The sequence below is a fragment of the Aegilops tauschii genome, chromosome 7, assembly GCF_002575655.3.
Source record: "Aegilops tauschii subsp. strangulata cultivar AL8/78 chromosome 7, Aet v6.0, whole genome shotgun sequence".
NCBI classification, from domain to species: Eukaryota; Viridiplantae; Streptophyta; class Magnoliopsida; order Poales; family Poaceae; genus Aegilops; species Aegilops tauschii.
In genome coordinates this window covers 68,125,767-68,149,285 of record NC_053041.3, presented here as the reverse complement: position 1 = coordinate 68,149,285, position 23,519 = coordinate 68,125,767, and positions in this window count along the sequence as shown.

Below are 23,519 nucleotides of genomic sequence, written 5' to 3'. Positions count from 1 at the left end.
ATAGCATCAAACTCGTCGTCGTGGTTGTAAACCAGAGATGATGTGCTTTGCCTATCCATCACAAGACTCGAGCAAAGGTGAGTAGGAAATGAGATAAACAATACCAAGCTACCTTTTCCCAAAGTTAAGGATGTATCTCGTATTACTCAATGTGAAATGAGAGAATAGTGGAATTCGTACCGGACTTGTTCACTCACACCTACAAAGTAAAGCTTATCGAGTGGCTTGGTTAGGACAAGTGGCACAAATTTCATGCAAATTGAAGTCCAAGATATTGTAAATGTTGAGATCAATCCAAAGGACTCAAAATGCAAAGCAAGTGATCACAAATATAGAGGAGGGCAATAAAGAAACACACACGATGGGATAATGGGGCTTGTGCAACTATAGGGATGAGCAATGCAAAATTGCCTAGCGAAGACTAAGCCCGTGTTGCACAAACACTAGGAGAGCACTAGCTTGATTGCACACTTGGGCACGATTCACCACTTGGCACCAACCTATATGTATGCAAGATAAATTTTTCCTATTCCATGTATCCTCATGCACAAGTATCTCTTATCATGCTCAACTCTCTTTTGCTTATAAGCTTATGATCTTTCTTTTCTTGCTTAAAAGCTTTTTTTTGCTCTTCTCTTCCTTTCCACTATGCTTATTGAGCCTCAACCACAAACATGAGATAAGTATCACAAGATATGCACGGGAGCAAGCAATTGCACTATATGATATATCCAATGATGCAACAATATCATATCGTATCACTATGGTGCACAAGTTTTCGCGAAGCCCGGCAATACTTGGATAGCTAGTCTCAATAGGTATGAAGGTATTCGCAAAGATGGTGGGGCTATCAAGATGTAATGGCAAGGAAGGAAAAGTTTATGACGGAATGGATACCTTCGTCACACTTAACCTTTCATGAAGTCGGGGGCTAACCGGCCTTGCTTCCGGTTGAAGATGGTCTCAAGGATGGATGGTCGTCGTCTATGTGGAAGGTCGTGGTGGATGTAGTCGATGGAACGATACAAGTGTCCTGTGGTGAATGAAGATGTAACCGTCCCTAAGTAGCCGAAACACCTTAGGAGACTCAAATCACAACTCAAACAACCACAAATACCAAAGGAACCAAAATGGGTTAGGTTGCGGAAGTTTTATGTGGTGGTGCGGAAGTTATGGCAGAGGGCCTATGCAAAAGAAAAGATGCAAAAATGGACAAAATTTGATAGAGTCAAATGGTGGTAAAACCAATATGAGCAGCTCGGGCACGTCTCTAGCTTTTCAACGAGCCAAAGAACACCCAAATCGGAGTTCGGGAGTGGAAGTTATGACCGAAAACGTAAAGTGGACGCGACTGATTCTGGGTGGGCCGTGCGCACAGGGTCAAAGGCCGTGGGCATGGGGTCCCGTGCACACGGTACAGGTTCGTGGGCAGGGGGTGTCCAGAGACTTTTCGGGGGCCCGTGGGCATGGGGTAGGCGGAAATTTTGCGATTTTCTTGTCAAATTCGAGGGGGGGAAGAAAAATTGGGGTATGGGGACGCAATAGGAGTTAGATCAACTTGCTAGACACCAGATCCACGGATCGAAATCAACAAAAACTCACAAGAAACTTCAAATCACAAAAAATTTGGTATGGCTCTTTTTGTGGGGATTTTCGAATTGGGCAAGAACAAGCAAAATTAGGCTAGAAAACAAAGAGGGGGGCTCCAATTTCGTGATCAACGTGGCTCCAGATACCAAGATGTTGTAGGGTGGAACCCTAAATGGAGATCTTTCACGAATTGCAGGGGAAACCCCCAAGAACAATAAGAACACAAGGGGGAAATCACAAGAGGAACACTCAAGAACAAGTCCAATCACACATCCACTAGACTCAAATCCACACAAGATCCACAAGGTACATGAACAATCAAAGGGAAACAAGATACATGGTAGAGTTAATCCCAAATCCTATGAAGGAGATGAGGGCTTGATGATCTAGATAGATCCTTCCCTAGATGGGGGCTTTATCCACTAGGGATCTTCTCCAATGGAGGTCTTGAACTCCAATGGAGTGTCTCTCTCTCAAGAGGAATCCCACAAGGGGAGATACATGAGCTAAGCTCTAATGTTTAGATCTATTCTTAGCTGAGTCTAAATGGAGGAGGAAGAGAAGTATATATAGGTCCAAGGGATGAAGGGGTAAGCAGGGACGAAATGAGGATTACATGGGCAAAGCCCGCAGCAACACTCAGGGGCCCCGTGTGCACGGGGTAAGTGGAGCCCAGATACGTCTCCAACGTATCTATAATTTCTGATTGCTCCATGCTATATTATCTACTGTTTTGGACATTATTGGGCTTTATTATTCACTTTTATATTACTTTTGGGACTAACCTATTAACCGAAGGCCCAGCCCAGAATTGTTGTTTTTTGCCTATTTCAGAGTTTCAGAGAAAAGGAATATCAAACGGAGTCCAAACGGAATGAAACCTTCGGGACCGTGATTTTTAGGAAGATTATGATCCAGGAGACTTGGACCCTACGTCAAGAAACAAAAGAGGAGGCCATGAGGTAGGGGGCGCGCCCTCCACCCTCGTGGGCCCCCTGTTGCTCCACCGACGTACTCCTTCCTCCTATATATACCTACGTACCCCCAAACGATCAGATACGGAGCAAAAAACCTAATTCCACCGCCGCAACCTTCTGTACCCACGAGATCCCATCTTGGGGCCTGTTCCGGAGCTCCGCCGGAGGGGGCATCCATCACGGAGGGCTTCTACATCATCATCATAGCCTCTCCGATGAAGTGTGAGTAGTTTACCACAGACCTTCGGGTCCATAGTTGGTAGCTAGATGGCTTCTTCTCTCTTTTTGGATCTCAATACAATGTTCTCCCCCTCTCTCGTGGAGATCTATTCGATGTAATCTTCTTTTTGCGGTGTGTTTGTTGAGACCGATGAATTGTGGGTTTATGATCAAGATTATCTATGAACAATATTTGAATCTTATCTGAATTCTTTTATGTATGATTGGTTATCTTTGCAAGTCTCTTCGAATTATCAGTTTGGTTTGGCCTACTAGATTGATCTTTCTTGCAATGGGAGAAGTGCTTAGCTTTGGGTTCAATCTTGCGGTGTCCTTTCCCAGTGACAGTAGGGGCAGCAAGGCACGTATTGTATTGTTGCCATCGAGGATAACAAGATGGTTTTTTTTATCATATTGCATGAATTTATCCCTCTACATCATGTCATATCTTGCTTAAGGCATTACTCTGTTTCCATGAACTTAATACTCCAGATGCATGCTAGATAGCGGTCGATGAGTGGAGTAATAGTAGTAGATGCAGGCAGGAGTCGGTCTACTTGTCTCGGACGTGATGCCTATATACATGATCATACCTAGATATTCTCATAACTATGCTCAATTCTGTCAATTTCTCAACAGTAATTCGTTCACCCACCGTAAAATACTTATGCTCTTGAGAGAAGCCGCTAGTGAAACCTATGGCCCCTTGGTCTATCTTCATCATATTAATCGTCCAACACTTAGTTATTTCCTTTGCTTTTTTACTTTGCTTTTATTTTACTTTGCATCTTTATCACAAAAATACCAAAAATATTATCCTATCATATCTATCAGATCTCACTCTCGTAAGTGACCGTGAAGGGATTGACAACCCCTTATCGCGTTGGTTGCGAGGATTTATTTTTTTGTGTAGGTGCGAGGGACTCGCGCGTAGCCTCCTACTGGATTGATATCTTGGTTCTCAAAAACCGAGGGAAATACTTACGCTACTTTGCTGCATCACCCTTTCCTCTTCAAGGGAAAACCAACGCAGTGCTCAAGAGGTAGCAAGAAGGATTTCTGGCGCCGTTGCCGGGGAGGTCTACGCAAAAGTCAACATACCAAGTACCCATCACAATCTCTTATCTCCCGCATTACATTATTTGACATTTGCCTCTCGTTTTCCTCTCCCCCACTTCACCCTTGCCGTTTTATTCGCCCTCTCTTTTCATTTGCCTCTTTTTCGCTTGCTTCTTGTTTGCTCATGTGTTGGATTGCTTGTTTGTCACGATGGCTCAAGATAATACAAAATTGTGTGACTTTACCAATACCAACAATAATGATTTCCTTAGCACTCCGATTGCTCCTCTTACCAATACTGAATCTTGTGAAATCAATGCTGCTTTGTTGAATCTTGTTATGAAAGATCAATTCGCCGACCTTCCTAGTGAAGATGCCGCTACTCATCTAAATAGCTTCGTTGATTTGTGTGATATGCAAAAGAAGAAAGATGTTGATAATGATATTGTTAAATTGAAGCTATTTCCTTTTTCGCTTAGAGATCGTGCTAAAGCGTGGTTTTCGTCTTTGCCTAAAAATAGTATTGATTCTTGGAACAAGTGCAAAGATGCTTTTATCTCTAAGTATTTTCCTCCCGCTAAGATCATCTCTCTTAGAAATGATATTATGAATTTTAAGCAACTTGATCATGAACATGTTGCACAAGCTTGGGAGAGGATGAAGTTAATAATACGTAATTGCCCTACTCATGGTTTGAATTTGTGGATGATTATACAAAAATTTTATGCCGGATTGAATTTTGCTTCTAGAAATCTTTTAGATTCGGCTGTGGGAGGCACTTTTATGGAAATCACTTTAGGAGAAGCTACTAAACTCCTAGATAATATTATGGTTAATTATTCTCAATGGCACACTGAAAGATCTACTAATAAAAAAGTGCATGTGATAGAAGAAATTAATGTTTTGATTGGAAAGATGGATGGACTTATGAAATTATTTGCTAGTAAGAGTGTTTCTTCTGATCCTAATGATATGCCTTTGTCTACTTTGATTGAGAATAATAATGAATCTATGGATGTGAATTTTGTTGGTAGGAATAATTTTGGTAACAACGCGTATAGAGGAAACTTTAATCCTAGGCCTTATCCTAGTAATTCCTCTAATAATTATGGTAATTCCTACAACAACTCTTATGGAAATTTTAATAAGATGCCCTCTGAATTTGAGACTAGTGTTAAAGAGTTTATGAATTCGCAAAAGAATTTCAATGCTTTGCTTGAAGAGAAATTGCTTAAAGTTGATGAATTGGCTAGGAACGTTGATAGAATTTCTCTTGATGTTGATTCTTTAAAGCTTAGATATATTCCTCCTAAGCATGATACCAATGAGTCTCTCAAAGCCATGAGAATTTCCATTGATGAGTGCAAAGAAAGAACCGCTAGGATGCGTGCTAAGAAATATTGCTTTATAAAAGCGTGTTCTTCCAATTTCTATGAAAATAAAGATGAAGATCTAAAAGTTATTGATGTGTCCCCTATTAAATCTTTGTTTTGCAATATGAATCTTGATAATGATGGGACTGAATATGATCCACCTTTACCTAGAAGGCGTTCCAAAAATTCGGAGTTTTTAGATCTTGATGCTAAAGTTGATAAAAGTGGGATTGAAGAAATCAAAACCCTAGATGTTGCTAAACCCACTATTTTGGATTTCAAGGAATTTAATTATGAAAATTGCTCTTTGATAGATTGTATTTCCTTGTTGCAATCCGTGCTAAATTCTCCTCATGCTTATAGTCAAAATAAAGCGTTTACTAAACATACCGTTGATGCTTTGATGCAATCTTATGAAGAAAAGCTTGAGTTGGGAGTTTCTATCCCTAGAAAACTTTATGATGAGTGGGAACCTACTATTAAAATTAAGATCAAGGATCATGAGTTCTATGCTTTATGTGATTTGGGTGCTAGTGTTTTCACTATTCCCAAAACTTTGTGCGATTTGCTAGATTTCCGCGATTTTGATGATTGCTCTCTAAACTTGCACCTTGCGGATTCCACTATTAAGAAACCTATGGGAAGAATTAATGATGTTCTTATTGTTGCAAATAGGAATTATGTGCCCGTAGATTTTATCGTTCTTGATATAGATTGCAATCCTTCATGTCCTATTATTCTTGGTAGACCTTTCCTTAGAACGATTGGTGCAATTATTGATATGAAGGAACGGAATATTAGATTCCAATTTTCATTAAAGAAAGGCATGGAACACTTCCCTAGGAAGAAAATAAAATTACCATATGAATCTATCATGAGAGCCACTTATGGATTGCCTACCAAAGATGGCAATACCTAGATCTATCCTTGCTTTTATGCCTAGCTAGGGGCGTTAAATGATAGCGCTTGTTGGGAGGCAACCCAATTTTATTTTTAGGTTTTTGCTTTTTGCTTCTGTTTAGGAATAAATATTTGATCTAGCCTCTGGTTAGATGTGTTTTTATGTTTTAATTAGTGTTTGTGCCAAGTTAAACCTATAGGATCTTCTTGGATGATAGTTATTTGATCTTGCTGTAATTTCCAGAAACTTTCTGTTAACGAAAATAATTGTTAAAAATCACCAGAACGTGATAAAATACTGATTCCAATTGATTCTGATCAATAAACAAATTTTCTAGGTCGTCCTATTTTGGCTGATTTTTTGGAGTTACAGAAGTTTGCGTTAGTTACAGATTACTACAGATTGTTCTGTTTTTGACAGATTGTGTTTTTCGTGTGTTGTTTGCTTATTTTGATGAATCTATGGCTAGTAAAATAGTTTATAAACCATAGAGAAGTTGGAATACAGTAGGTTTAACACCAATATAAATAAAGAATGAGTTCATTACAGTACCTTGAAGTGGTCTTTTGTTTTCTTTCGCTAACGGAGCTCACGAGATTTCTGTTGAGTTTTGTGTTGTGAAGTTTTCAAGTTTTGGGTGAAAGATTTTGATGGATTATGGAACAAGGAGTGGCAAGAGCCTAAGCTTGGGGATGCCCATGGCACCCCCAAGATAATCTAAGGACACCATAAAGCCAAAGCTTGGGGATGCCCCGGAAGGCATCCCCTCTTTCATCTACTTCCATCGGTAACTTTACTTGGAGCTATATTTTTATTCACCACATGATATGTGTTTTGCTTGGAGCGTCTTGCATGATTTGAGTCTTTTCTTTTTAGTTTACCACAATCATCCTTGCTGTACACACCTTTTGAGAGAGCCATACATGATTTGGAATTTGTTAGAATACTCTATGTGCTTCGCTTATATCTTTTGAGTTATATAGTTTTGCTCTAGTACTTCACTTATATCTTTTAGAGCACGGTGGTGGATTTGTTTTATAGAAACTATTGATCTCTCATGCTTCACTTAGATTATTTTGAGAGTCTTAAATATCATGGTAATTTGCTTAAATGATCCTAATATGCTTGGTATTCAAGATTTGTAAAAACTTTCTTATGAGTGCGTTGAATGCTAAGAAAAGATTGATGCTTGATAATTGTTTTGAGATATAAAGATGGTGATATTAGAGTCATGCTAGTAGAGTAGTTGTGAATTTGAGAAATACTTGTGTTAAAGTTTGTGATTCCCGTAGCATGCACGTATGGTGAACCGTTATGTGATGAAGTCGGAGCATAATTTATTTATTGATTGTCTTCCTTATGAGTGGCGGTCGGGGACGAGCGATGGTCTTTTCCTACCAATCTATCCCCCTAGGAGCATGCGCGTAATACTTTGCTTTGATAACTTGTAGATTTTTGCAATAAGTATATGAGTTCTTTATGACTAATGTTGAGTCCATGGATTATACGCACCCTTCTTCCTTCCACCATTGCTAGCCTCTCTAATACCGCGCACTTTTCGCCGGTATCATACACCCTCCATATACCTTCCTCAAAACAGCCACCATACCTACCTATCATGGCATTTCCATAGCCACTCCGAGATATATTGCCATGCAACTTTCCATCGTCCCGTTTATTATGACACGCTCCATCATTGTCATATTGCTTAGCATGATCATGTAGTTGACATCGTATTTGTGGCAAAGCCACCGTTCATAATTCTTTCATACATGTCACTCTTGATTCATTGCATATCCCGGTACACCGCCGGAGGCATTCATATAGAGTCATATTTTGTTCTAAGAATCGAGTTGTAATTGTTGAGTTGTAAGAAAATAAAAAGTGTGATGATCTTCATTTTTAGAGCATTGTCCCAAGTGAGGAAAAGGATGATGGAGACTATGATTCCCCCACAAGTCGGGATGAGACTCCGGACGGAAATTAAAAAAAAGAGAAAAGATGCCATTAAAAAAAGAGAGAAAAGGCCCAAATAAAAAAAATGAGAGAAAAAGAGAGAAGGGACAATGTTACTATCTTTTACCACACTTGTGCTTCAAAGTAGCACCATGATCTTCATGATAGAGAGTCTCTCATTTTTTCACTTTCATATAATAGTGGGAAATTTTCATTATAGAACTTGGCTTGTATATTCCAATGATGGGCTTCCTCAAAATGCCCTAGGTCTTCGTGAGCAAGCGAGTTGGATGCACACCCACTTAGTTTCTTTTGTTGAGCTTTCATATACTTATAGCCCTAGTGCATCCGTTGCATGGAAATCCCTACTCACTCACATTGATATCTATTGATGGGCATCTCCATAGCCCGTTGATACGCCTAGTTGATGCGAGACTATCTTCTCCCTTTTTTGTCTTCTCCACAACCACCATTCTATTCCACCTATAGTGCTATATCCATGGCTCACGCTCATGTATTGCGTGAAGATTGAAAAATTTTGAGAACGCTAAAAGTATGAAACAATTGCTTGGCTTGTCATCGGGGTTGTGCATGATTTAAATGCTTTGTGTGGTGAACATAGAGCATGGCCAGACTATATGATTTTGTAGGGATAACTTTCTTTGGCCATGTTATTTTGAGAAGACATGATTGCTTTGTTAGTATGCTTGAAGTATTATTATTTTTATATGAATATTAAACTTTTGTCTTGAATCTTTCGGATCTGAATATTCATACCACAGTTAAGAAGAATTACATTGAAATTATGCCAAGTAGCACTCCGCATCAAAAATTCTGTTTTTATCATTTACCTACTCGAGGACGAGCAGGAATTAAGCTTGGGGATGCCTGATACGTCTCCAATGTATCTATAATTTTTGATTGCTCCATGCTATATTATCTACTGTTTCGGACATTATTGCGCTTTATTATTCACTTCTATATTATTTTCGGGACTAACCTATTAACCGGAGGCCCAGCCCAGAATTGCTGTTTTTTTTGCCTATTTCAGAGTTTCGCAGAAAAGGAATATCAAACGGAGTCCAAACGGAATGAAACCTTCGGGAACGTGATTTTTAGGAAGATTATGATCCAGGAGACTTGGACCCTACGTCAAGAAAAAAAAAGAGGAGGCCACGAGGTAGGGGGGCGCGCCCACCCCCCAGGGCGCGCCCTCCACCCTCGTGGGCCCCCTATTGCTCCACCGACGTACTCCTTCCTCCTATATATACCCACGTACCCCCAAACGATCAGATACGGAGCAAAAAACCTAATTCCACTGCCTCAACCTTCTGTACCCACGAGATCCCATCTTGGGGCCTATTCCGGAGCTCCGCCGGAGGGGGCGTCCATCACGGAGGGCTTCTACATCATCACCATAGCCTCTCCGATGAAGTGTGAGTAGTTTACCTCAGACCTTCGGGTCCATAGTTAGTAGCTAGATGGCTTCTTCTCTCTTTTTGGATCTCAATACAATGTTCTCCCCCTCTCTCGTGGAGATCTATTCGATGTAATCTTCTTTTTGCGGTGTGTTTGTTGAGCCGATGAATTGTGGGTTTATGATCAAGATTATCTATGAACAATATTTGAATCTTATCTGAATTCTTTTATGTATGATTGGTTATCTTTGCAAGTCTCTTCGAATTATCAGTTTGGTTTGGCCTACTAGATTGATCTTTCTTGCAATGGGAGAAGTGCTTAGCTTTGGGTTCAATCTTGCGGTGTCCTTTCCCAGTGACAATAGGGGCAGCAAGGCACGTATTGTATTGTTGCCATCGAGGATAACAAGATGGTTTTTTATCATATTGCATGAATTTATCCCTCTACATCATGTCATCTTGCTTAAGGCGTTACTCTTTTTCCATGAACTTAATACTCTAGATGCATGCTGGATAGCGGTCGATGAGTGGAGTAATAGTAGTAGATGCAGGCAGGAGTTGGTCTACTTGTCTCGGACGTGATGCCTATATACATGATCATACCTAGATATTCTCATAACTATGCTCAATTCTGTCAATTGCTCAACAGTAATTCGTTCACCCACCGTAAAATACTTATGCTCTTGAGAGAAGCCACTAGTGAAACCTATGGCCCCCGGGTCTATCTTCATCATATTAATCTTCCAACACTTAGTTATTTCCTTTGCTTTTTACTTTGCTTTTATTTTACTTTGCATCTTTATCACAAAAATACCAAAAATATTCTCCTATCATATCTATCAGATCTCACTCTCGTAAGTGACCGTGAAGGGATTGACAACCCCTTATCGCGTTGGTTGCGAGGATTTATTTGTTTTGTGTAGGTGCGAGGGACTCGCGCGTAGCCTCCTACTAGATTGATACCTTGGTTCTCAAAAAACTGAGGGAAATACTTACGCTACTTTGTTGCATCACCCTTTCCTCTTCAAGGGAAAACCAACGCAGTGCTCAAGAGGTAGCAAGCCCGTGCACACGGGGTATCTAGAGACCTGATGCATGAGCCCGTGCGCACGGGGTCCGTGAAGCCCGTGGACACGGGGGTCCCGTGGGCACGGTACACGCCCGTGCGCACGGGGTCGCCTGGGAGCTGCTGCCTTCTTCTTGGCGCTTCCTTCTCTGCTTCCAGGCTTCCTTCTTGGATGGTGTAGATGTTCTCTTCTTCTTGGACTCCTCCTCGATGAATGTGTAGCTCCGCTCACACCTATGTAGGCACACGAGAGAGGGGTCAAGTATACCATCCTCGAGAGGTACAAGTGGACACGTGTAAAGGAGATGATTCACCTTTGTATGTATGAAGTAGATGTCGCACGTGTCACTTGCCAAACGGACTCTTGACATGCTGATGTCCATAGGATGCTCTGCATCACCCTACCTACCCAACCCACCACCATCACCCAATCTAGCATGCGATCAACAGGAATCCTCGCCCATGATGCACTGATCCGCCATGTTTTGTGCCCCAGGCTTGTAGTGGCTCGATGGGATCTGGAGGGTGGACCTGCGTCAAGAACTTGAGATGCATAGGCTTGGGCAATGTCGAGGAATACCGGCCTCCATCCCATCGACCATGGGGAGGATTGGGTCAAACCAGGAGCAATAGATAACTCATGGATTCCGGCAGGGTAAGCCTCGAACCCCTTGCAATGTGTGATCTAACTCGATAATATGCCTAGCATTTGACCAATGGGCGCGTGAATTGTTGCCTGCCTGCCTAACTTTAGAATTGATCGAGCACTTGCCTTTCGACTCGCAATTAGAATGGAAACTAGCATCCTGCGTGGTACAAAAGCACATCATTTGTTTGGATTTTGCTATCCAAGGTGGTTGAAAGAATTATGTCGTTTAAAGATTTATGCAAGTACCTATGTTTTGATTATCCCTGGAGCCAAACCGATGTTGTTAAACTGAAATATTTAGATAGTAATGAGCAAAACTTTGTGCGACTAACTTGCGATGAGATGTAGAAAAACTTTTTTGTTTGAATGTTGGCAGCCGTTTCGGTGAAATTCAAATCAATGTGCTCCAGCCGCCAAAAGAATGGGAAAACGGCAAGGGAGCGGCACCTGATAACTCTGCTAATAGTGAGCGGCCCCACACAACTCATAGGTCCGGACCAGCTAAACCTACTGGTAGTGAAAGCCGGGCGAGTGCTGCAGTGGATGTAGAAGATGATGCACAGCCTGACGAGCCAGTGCCTCGAAACAATAATGAGGATGAGAGGATGTACCCTAAATTGGTTGATGAATGTAGCAAACATGTAATGTAGGATGACTAACCGGAGGAGCCAACCGACCCTGCTAGATTTGATGACACTGATGATGAAGAGAAGGACAAGAACGCTGACATGTTGGTTCTAGACGAATACGCTGGTGAGCACATGCCAACAATTGAGTGGGACACGAACGGTCCTAAGCTTACTCCAGGAACAATATTCGAATTGATGATGGATTGTCGGAATGCATTGACTACCTACTGCATTCTTGCTCAAAATGATTTTGTGATTGACAAGAGTGAACCCAGAAGGTTGACGGTTCACTGTCCATATGAGAGGTGTAGGTGGAGGTTGCATGCCTCCCGTATGCGTACAAGTTGATATATTTAGGTATTTAATTTTGCACACAACATTAGTTTCAGGTGATGCTTGATCCCTTTTCTTTGATACACTTGTTTCATTGAATTTCAGGTCAAACTAAGCCCACATACGCACCCTTGCCCTCCTAGAGGGGGAAGGCTCAAACAACAAAATTAGCAAAAACTTGGTGGATGGCAGATGCAATCATGGATTGGCTTAGAGAGACACCAACACTTGGTCCTACAACACTACACAAGTTGTTGTTTGAGAAGTATAAGATGAGCATACCGTACATGAGGATTTTTTATGCAAAGGAAATGGTTCTTGATAGAATTAATGGTCCATGGAATGAAATTTTTGCTTAGTTGTGCACCTACAAAGCTGAAGTGGAGATGGAAAGTCCAGGCAGTGTTGTAGAGCTTGACAAGCATATTGTGGATTAAAAAATTAGGGGGAATACATTTGAGAAGGAATGTTTCAGGAAGGATTTTGTTTGTTCCAAGCCTTGCTGGAAGAGGTTTCTGGATGGTTGCATGCCTTATTTGGCTGTGGATGCAACAACTTTGAATGGAATATTTAGGGGACAACTAGTAACTGCTTGCGTAGTTGATGCACACAACTGGCTTTTCCCAATGGCATATGATGTGTTGGAGATGGAATCAGAGGAAAGTTGGTTTTTGAAGAATTTATGCAACATTATAGGGCAGCCACCAGGATTGGCTATACACGTAGATGCTTGCTAGGGTTTAGAGACTGCAGTATATGTTGTATTCCATGGAGTTGAGCATAGGGAATGTATGAGACACCTAGCTACTAACTTTACAAAGAAATCCAGGGGTAAAGTGTATGATAAGAACCTATGGCCAGCATAATACACTTGCAGCTTGAGGAAGCATGAGCACCACTTGAGAGTTTTGTATGCTGAAAATTCTATTGTGCGGGAATACATGGAAGCACATCATGGAAAGGTGTTGTCAAGAAGCAAATTCAATAAAATATGCAAGGTAGACTATGTGACCAATAACCTTGCCGAGAGTTTCAATTCAAAAATTAAGTCAGTGAAAGGGCTTATGTTGTGGCAAGCATTTGACAAGATTAGGCAGATGATCATGATAAAGATGTATTTGCGTAGAAGAACTGCAGATACACAATATGTTGGCCATGTCATAATCTTGTCTGTGATACTAAAAACGGGGAATGGAGGTATCCAGTGGATTTAAGTACTAAGACATGCAGCTGTAGGCAATTGCAGATCCATGTGCAGTCATGCATGCATGCCCTGTTTTTCATGACACTCATCTAGGTGAACATGGTGAGGTTGATTAGTATGTGTCTCAATACTTCTTTGTTGTGAAGTTTAAGGCAGCATATGCTAAGAACATGCCTGCATTGTTGGGAAAAGACCAATGGACCATCGTCGATCCAGGTTTTAAGTATCACGCTCTAGTTTTAGTTCGAGCACCAGGAAGGCCGAGGAAGAACTGGATAAGAGAAAGTGCAGAGGGAGGTACACGTAGGAGGAGCAAGTACAAATGATGGTGAGGACTAGGGTACATTGCTAGGCTTTTGTACCAATCCAGTGGACCCATCATTTGGAGAGGATGATCAATGGGGCGCCGAAAATGCAGAGGATCATGAAGTAACTGTAGAAGAGGCAGAAGAACTAGCAACTCTAGAACAACTAGAACAACTATAAGAACTAGCTAGAACAAGCACCACTTGAGCCACTTGAGATATCATTTGTTGCAAGTATAGTTGTTCATGTGTGCCTTCTCTTTATGCATTTCTCCTCATGTTTTTAAACAAAATTTAATGTTGTCGCTCTATGAACAGCTCTAGGATAAAGCACACAGAAGAATATAACAAAGGCAAAGAAAGGGATGAAAAGGAACATTGCACAAGTTGATTTGACATCAACTGAAAGTGAACCAACTGTTGAAGCCACATTTAATGATGACTTTCAAAGAATGGTTTTCAAAGGTTTTCAAGTGCTAGAAGCCAACGAAAGAGCATTTCAACATGTGGCCCCTGAAGTTGTTTACCCATTGGCCATCACATGTTCTGTTACTGGAAGTACTCTTTCACCACCTCCACTGCCAGAACCTGTTGTGAATACCAAAAGAACAAAGTTAGTGAAGCCACCCAATAACCCAGCAAGGAACACAAGGAGCAAGGTGGCGAATCCAGCGAGAAACACAAGGAGCCAAGAAAGGATTGCAATTTGAGTTTGAACTTTGAAATGATGTGAAATTGAGTCTGACCTCTGAAATGATGTGAACTTGAGTTGGAACCTTGTAATGTTGTGAACCTTTCGATGTTCTGAACTTGAGCTTGAACTTTGTAATGTTGTGAACCTTTCGATGTTCTGAACTTGAGTTTGAACTATGTATTGTTGTGAATTTTAATTTGAGTAGGAACAATTTCATATTTTGTGTGATGTAATTCTACTTGTATTTTGATGTGTGTTGTACTTTGAAAACTATGTGCCATGTTCCAAATTTGAGCCGATTTTCAAATATGAGCCGACTTTCAAATTTTAGCACATCTCAAATCCGGCTTTGATGTGTATTGATGTTCGAATGCATTGTCAACTTTTACATACGTTAGGTGATCAATGGAGCACCTTTGTGAAGTAAAATGCATAGTCATGAAAAATGTGCTACAAACGAGCTCCAAAGATGCACATAAGTTTGTCCTATCCTGTGATGAATGTCAAAGAATTGGTAATATTAGTAGACGTCGGGAAATGCCTAGGAATTATTCACTTGTTATAGAACCGTTTGTTGTTTTGAGATTTGATTATATGGGACTTTTTCCTTCCTCTAATGGGTATACACATATTTTAGTTGATGTCGATTATGTTACTAAGTGGGTAAAAGCTATCCCAACTAATAGTGCTGATCACAACACTTCTATTGAAATGCTTAAAGAGATTATATTCCCGAAGTTTGGAGTCCCTAGATATTTAATGGCTAATGGTGGTTCACATTTTATTCATGGTACTTTCCGTAAACTTCTAGCTAAATATGATGTCAACCATAGAATTGCATTACCTTATCATCCTTAGTCTAGTGGTCAAGTTAAATTGAGCAATAGAGAAATGAAGTTAATCTTGCAAAAGACTGTTAATAGATCGAGAAAGAATTGGTCTAAGAAACTTGGTGATGCAATGTGGGCTTATAGAACTGCTTATAAAATCCTATGTGTATGTCTTCATGTAAAATGCTCTATGGAAAAGCATGTCATTTACCTCTTGATTTAGAATATAAAGCTTATTAGGCAATTAAACAACTTAATTATGATTTCAAGCTTGCCGGTGAAAAGATGTTATTTTATATTAGTTCTCTAGATGAATGGAGGGCACAAGCTTATGAAAATGCCAAGTTGTTTAAAGAAATAGTTAAAAGGTGGCATGAAAAAATAATTCAAAAATGGGAATTTGAATTATGTGATCAAGTTTTATTATACAACTCTCATTTAAGATTCTTTGCACACAAACTTCTCTCTAAATGGGAAGGATCATATATCATCGAAGAGGTTTATTGCTTCAGAGCTATCAAGATCAACAACGCTGAGGGCACTAATCCGAGAGTCATTAATGAGCAAAGAATTAAACATTATATCTCATGTACACCCATTAATGTTGAAACCAATATTATTCAAACTATGACACTGGAAGAACACATAGAGGAAACCTTCCAGAATGCTCCAGAACCCTGAAAAGGAGTAGGTACATGGTACGGTAAGTAAACCAACTCCAAAAGTTTCATAAAAGTATTTTTTGTTCGTTTCGAAATATATTTAAAAAATAGGAAAATACTAAACAATCCGAAAAGTGCCCGAGGAAGCGAGAAGTCCAGACGGAGCGCCCTACCCCCTAGGTGAGCCTCCTAGGCTTGTGGCTCCCCCTTGGACTTTCCTGACTCCGTTTTTCTTCCATATTACTTGTCCTTCACGAAAAACTTCATTATATATACTCCCGGATGTTTTGACCACCGTATCACAGGATTCTCCTCTGTTCTTGCTTCGTGCTGCTATCTGTCAGATCTAGATCCCCATGGCTCCTTGATACATCTCCATCGTATCTACTTTTCCTAACGCTTTTGCTCTTGTTTTGGACTCTAATTTGCAATATTTGAATGAAACTAACCCGGACTGACGCTGTTTTCAGTAGAACTACCATGGTGTTGTTTTTGTCCAGAAATAAAAGTTCTCGAATTTGGACGAAACTTTTTGGAGAATTATTTTGGAATATATAATAAATTACGGAGCCAAGACCCACTGCAGGGGGTAGGTGCCCACAAGACACTAGGGCGTGCCCACCCCCTCTGGCACGCACTGGTAGGTTGTGGGGCCCTCAGGGCTCCGCTGACCCTATATCCGATGCTATAAAATCCTATTTTTGGAGAGAAAAATAGGGGAGGAAGTTTTATCACGTTTCACGATACGGAGCCGCCGCCACCTCCTGTTCTTCATCGGGAGGCCAGATCTGGAGCCTGTTCGGGGCTCCGGAGAGGGGAATCTTCAGTCTTCGTCATCACCAACCCTCCTTCATCACCAATTCCATGATGCTCACCGCCGGGGGTGAGTAATTCCTTCGTAGGCTCATTGGTCGGTGAGGAGTTGGATGAGATTCATCATGTAATCGAGTTAGTTTTGTTAGGGCTTGATCCCTATTATCCACTATGTTCTGAGATTGATGTTGCTATGACTTTGCTATGCTTAATGCTTGTCACTAGGGCCCGAGTGCCATGATTTCAAATCTGAACTGTTTATGTTTTCACCATTATATCTATGTTCTAGATCTCATCTTGCAAGTCATATGCACCTTCTACGTGTTATGATACATAAACCCCAAGGTGACAGTAATTGGGTTACTTTCCGGGGATGACCGTAGTTTTTGGAGTTCATGTCTTCACTATGTGTTAGTGCTTCGTTCCGGCTCTCTATTAAAAGGAGGCCTTAATATCCCTTAGTTTCCTTATGGACCCCGCTGCCACGGGAGGGTAGGACAAAAGATGTCATGCAAGTTATTTTTCATAAGCACGTATGACTATACTAGCTCATATGCCCGTGCGTTGCAACGGGAGATATTTATTATGAGAAGCAACGGGAGAGAAATGATGTGTCCTCCAAAAATAGTCACCGTAGCGGTGGCCGACAGAGTTAGGAGCTGCGATCTTCTTGTGGGTCATGTTTGGCCAACGAGATCTTGATAGTGGTGGGGTTGGTCTGCGTCTCCTATCACGGCGTAACCAAATGTATTACTAATTGCAGCGCATAAATCAAAGACTCGACGACATGCTGCTAGCTAGTCGAACAAACACGTTCTATTGACCAATGGCAAGCGCGGATATGTAAGAACATAGCGCAACATCAGATTTGAAACATATTTTTTTTCGAACCTATCATAAAAATTTAGAATGAATTTGCGTATATTCTTTGAAACATGAACATTTTCTGAAATTTCAAAAAAAATTTGAAAATTCTGAATATTCCCAAAAGACATGAGCAAAATTTTAAATTGGAATATATTTTCTTAAATTCACAAAAAAATTCTGAAAACATGAACCTTGTATAATAAACTGAACATTTTTTGAATTAGTGAACAATATTTTTAAATGGTAACATGTTTTGAACATCCAGAAATTTTTTGAAAATATTTTTTCAATTAAGAAAATTATTTTAATTTCGTAACCATTTCACAAAAAAACATTTTAAAATTTGAAACATTTTTATAAATGCAAAAAGAAACATTGGAAATTGTGAATAATTGCATAAATATAAACATTACTTGAAAAATTGGGAACCTTTGTTTTATTTTGAACAAATTTCAGAACAAAAACAAAGTTCTGAACTTTTATAAAACAATTGTTTTTTAGACATTCGAATATTTATCAAAAACTTAAACCAAAAAGTGAAATTCTGAGGTTTTTTGAAAAATTTGGAAGGGTAAAACGTAAAAATAATTAGGAAAGAAAAAGAGAAAGAAAGAGAAAAAAGACGGAATAGAGGATAAAACGAAAATGGGCTGGCATATTGTTGGGCGATTTGTGCGATACTTTGGGTATTTGATGATTTGTGCGGTAAATAGGGTGCTGCCTGCTGTGTGCGCCTTGCTGCACTGGGCCTCAACGCGCGGCCCAGGTACGAAATCTGTACAACCTGTTTTTCTTTTTGCACAAACACTTTCTATTGACCAATGGCAAGCACGGATATTTAAGAACATAATGCAGCATCAGATTTGAAACATAATTTTTTTTCAAACTTATCATCGAAAATAAGAATGAATTTGCGTATATTCTTTGAAACATGAACATTTTTTTAAATTTCAAACAGTTTTTATAAATTCCAAATATTTCCAAAAGACATGCGAATTTTTTTTAATTAGAATATTTCTTTAAATTCACAAAAAAATTCTGAAAACATGAAACTTTTAATAATAACCTAAACATTTTTTGAATTAGTGCACATTTAAAAAAAATTGTAACATGTTTTGTACATTCAGAATTTTTTTGAAAATGTTTATTCCATTAAGAAAATTATTTTAATTTAGTAAACATTGAAAAAACCACATTTTCGAATTTGAAAGATTTTTTAAAATGCAAAAAGAAACATTGGAAATTGTGAATAATTGCAGATATATATATATATATATATATATATATATATATATATATATATATATATATATATATATATATTGAACAAATTTCTGAAGAAAAGAAAACAAAGTTCTGAATTGTTTTAAAACAATTTTTTTAGAATTTGGAATATTGGTCGAAAACTGGAACCAAAAATTGTAATTCTGAGTATTTTTTTCGAAAATTTGACTATATACGGAATACATGTCTACATTATATTTATGAACTGGAGCTAGTTCTGTGCCGCCCTAGGTTATGACTGTTATATGATGAATATCATCCAACGAATACACGGATCCAATGCCTACAATTTTTTCACATATTGCTCTTGCTACTGTTACAACTTTTATAAAATTGTTACTGTTGTTACCGTTACCATTGCTACTGTTACCACTGCTATCAAAACTATCATATTACTATGCTACTGATCACTTTGCTGCAGATATTTAATCTCCAGGTGTGGTTGAATTGACAACTCAACTGCTAATGCTTGCAAATATTCTTTGGCTCCCCTTGTGTCGAATCAATGAATTTGGGTTGAATACTCTACCCTCGAAAACTGTTGCGATCCCCTATACTTGTGGGTTATCACTCCTCGAAGGCTCCGTACCAAGCACCATACCGTGCAACCTTCGCTGGGCAAGCGGCCTTACAACAAGGTTTATTACGAGTGGTCTTCAGGACACGAGGATGCCAGCAAGCAAGATGAAGCTAAGGAGGTCACGGGAAGCCAGAATCAAGAGGGAGATCAGGCCACACCTGGAAGAGACTGCAGAAAAGGGAGACATACTGCAACCTCTTTATGATCATCTCTCCCCATTTGAAATTGACACCTTAAGGGTTTTGAAACAATTTTTGCTCAGAATACATCTCTTACTCGCGAAGTTATTTTGTTGGAAGAGCAAAACTGTGCCCTTCGGAGTATCAATCATAGTCTGGAGTACTTACTAAAGCTGATGGACAAGCCCACTTCTTCATCACCACCATCATCGAAGGAGACTTAAGTACACGGGTATGGGCACCACCCTTGGCTTCTTCTAAGCTTGGGGGAGGTGCCCCGGTATCGTATCACCATCACTTTTATCACCATTATCTATCTTAGTTCAATCCTTAGTTTTTTCGTGATTTAGAAGAATAAAGTTTTAGTTTGATCTATTTTCTAGTGCTTGTTTCGCGATCCATCTATCTATGTAATCGAGTGTGAGAGTTGTATAATAAAGAGTAGTTTGAGTCGAGTTGTTTTACTTTTCTGCTTCATTCTTATAAATAAAAACAATAAAAAGATCATATGCTAATCCCATGGGGAGTGATGACCTCACATAAAAGCAGTATAGTTGATAAAAGTTGTTCGAAGTTAATAGACATAGCATTGATCATTGTTGCAATTCATGATAAATTAATAAAGAAAGAGAGGTTTCACATATAAATATACTATCTCGGACATCTTTTATGATCATGAGCCCCCATTAAAATATTCTATGTCAACTAGTTGACGTTGGACAAGGAAGACAACGTAAGTTATGCTTGCTTATATTCACATAGAAGTTATGTTGTCATGGATTCTCTAACATGTGGTGCTTGCTCACTATCTTTTGTGAGCCAATAATCTGCACTAAGTAGAGGTACTACTTGTGCATCCAAAAACCCTTAAACCTAGTTTCATGTCATGAGAGTCTACTATATCTACTTATGGATTGAATAAGATCCTTCAAGTAAGTTTCATCGGTGCAAAAGAAATAAAAATTGCTCCTAAATATGTATGATCTTTTACTGTAAGGGAAAATAAGCTTTGTATGAACCTGTGATAGTGAAGAAATAAAAGCAACGGACCGTATAATAAAGGTTGCTATCACAAGTGGCAATATAAAGTAATGTTCCTTTACATTAAGAGCTTGCACATCCAAAAAAAAGTGCATGACAACCTCTGCTTCCCTCTGCGAAGGGCCTATCTTTTTACTTTGTGTATTTACCTTTATGCAAGAGTCAATAGTATCCCTCTCTCTATTCCGTTTTATTTTCTCTCTTGGCAAGCATCAAGTGGTAGGGAAAGATCTAGGCATATACATCCAGTTGAATGTAGGTGAACAGAAGTTATTATTGTTGACATTACCCTTGAGGTGAATAAGTTGGGAGGCGAAAGTATAATCCCCTATCCTTGTATGTGTCCGGCTGAAACTTCTGCTCCATAAGTATGCATTGAGTGTCAGCAATCATGAGGACTAAATGATAGTTGAGTATGTGAACTTGCCAAATAAAGATCTTACATAGACTCTTTATGATAATATGATAAAGTGTAATTGCTTCAGTGACCGAGATCATAATGTTAGTTTTTGATGAAGTTTATAGTTCATACTGTATCCTGTGAATGAATTATCACTTATTCATGAGAAGTTTTTTGATGATACATTGCTGTTATAATAATGATCATGATGCTTTCATGTTCATATTTTGTTTTTATCGACACCTCTCTCTCTCTCCCTCTAAACATGTGGTGATGATTGTCGATTTTCGGCTTTCGCTTGAAGGACAAGCGAGGTCTAAGCTTGGGGGAGTTGATACGTCTAGTTTGCATCATGTTTTCCTACTATTATTTATTATATTTTGAGTCATTATTCCACTTTATGATACAATTCTTATTCCTTTTCTCTCTTATTTTACAAGTATTACATGAAGAGCGAGATTTTGCGCAGCTGGAATTCTGGACCAAAAAGGGCTACAACGGAGACATCCATTCTGCACAACTCCAAATGACCTGAAAATTCACGAAGAATTATTTTGGAATATATAAAAAATATTGGCGAAAGAAGTACCAAAAGGGGACCCACCAGGAAGTGACAAGCCCGAGGGGCGCGCCCTACCCCCCTAGGCGTGCTCCTCGAGCTTGTTGCGCCCCTGGCAGGCTTCCGAGGCCCATCCTCTCCTATATGATGCCATTTGCCCTAGAAAAAAATTAGAGAGAAGGTTTCGGGATGAAGCGCCGCCACCTCGAGGCGGAACCTGGGCAGGGGCACTTTTGCTCTCTGGTGGAGCGATTCCATCGGGGAGACTTCCCTCTAGGAGGGGGAAATCGAAGCCATCATCATCACCACAATCCTCTCATCATGGGAGGACCAACCTTCATCAACATCTTCACCAGCACCATCTCATCTCAAACCCTAGTTCATCTCTTGTATTCAATCTTTGTCCCAGAACCTCAGATTGGTACTATGGGTTGCTAGTAGTGTTGATTACATCTTGTAGTTGATGCTAGTTGGTTTATTTGGTGGAAGATTATTTGTTCAGATCCTTAATGATATTCAATACACCTCTGATCTTGAACATAAATATGATTTGTGAGTAGTGACTTTTGTTCTTGAGGACATGGGAGAAGGCTTGTTATAAGTAATCATGTGAATTTGGTATTCGTTCGATATTTTGATGACATGTACGTTGTTCTTCCTTTAGTGGTGTCATGTGAACGTCGAATATGTGACACTTCACTATACTTGGGCCTAAGGGAAGGCATCGTTGAGTAATAAGTAGATGATGGTTGCTAGAGTGACAGAAGCTTAAACCCTAGTTTATGCGTTTTCCTTAAGGGGCTGATTTGGATCCATATGTTTCATGGTATGGTTAGATTTATCTTAATTCTTCTTTTGTAGTTGCGGATGCTTGCCAGAGGGGGTAATCATAAGTGATAGGCTTGTTCAAGTAAGAAAAACACCCAAGCACCGGTCCACCCACATATCAAATTATCAAAGTAGCGAACGCAAATTAAATAAACATGGTGAAAGTGACTAGATGAATTCTCATGTGTCCTCGAGAACTCTTTGCTTACTATAAGAGAACGTTCGGCCTGTCCTTTGATATAAAAAGGATTGGGCTACCTTGCTACACACTTGCTACTTGTTACGAATTACCTTGCTACGAAACTATCGGTTACCAATAATTTCAGTGCTTGCAGAGAATACCTTGTGGAAAATTGCTTATCATCTCCTTCTGCTCCTCGTTGGGTTCGAGACTCTTACCTATCAAAATGACTAAGATTGATCCCCTATACTTGTGGGCCATCACCAACTTATAAGGTGGGTTGTTCCACACACCACTAAGGCTTGAAAAGAGAGCACATACCCATGCTCCTTCGTCGTTGCTTGCCTCGCCTCGCACACACATTGTGCTTCGTGGTCAAGCCAAGCTAGGACCTATGCGACGTGTATGCACTGATTGTTTTTTTCACCCAAGAAAAGAAGTTGAAATGTTTTGAGGCAAATCTAAACAGCCACTGCAGACTATTTCTCTTCCTCTTTGTCTCCCTAGTGAGTGGTTGTTCCTCTTTTTCCTCTCCTTAGTTGGTCAGTTTCGAGGCATCTATAAGAGGTCACTCCTCTTCCAAAGATGCAACCACTTCCATTCCTTCAATCCAGAGCATTGTGTCGCCTACCTCTTTACCGTCTCACTTATCGGCGTGCACTGAGGAGTGAGACAGCAGGCCTCCGAAACCCTCCTGTTGGATCTTTGTTCCTCATGGTTGCAAATGATGACAAGTTCCCCAAGGACGACCGCTTCCCCGACATCGACAACCTCCTCGGTGACATGGTGGAAGATTATATGCAATAGTTCCTTTTTCTGTAGGAACAATGGAAAAATGAAACAATCATGTTGTCTTAAATCTTCTGATCTTGAAATTTCATGAAAGACTAGCCTTTGCCCATAAGTAAACATTCTTGCATGA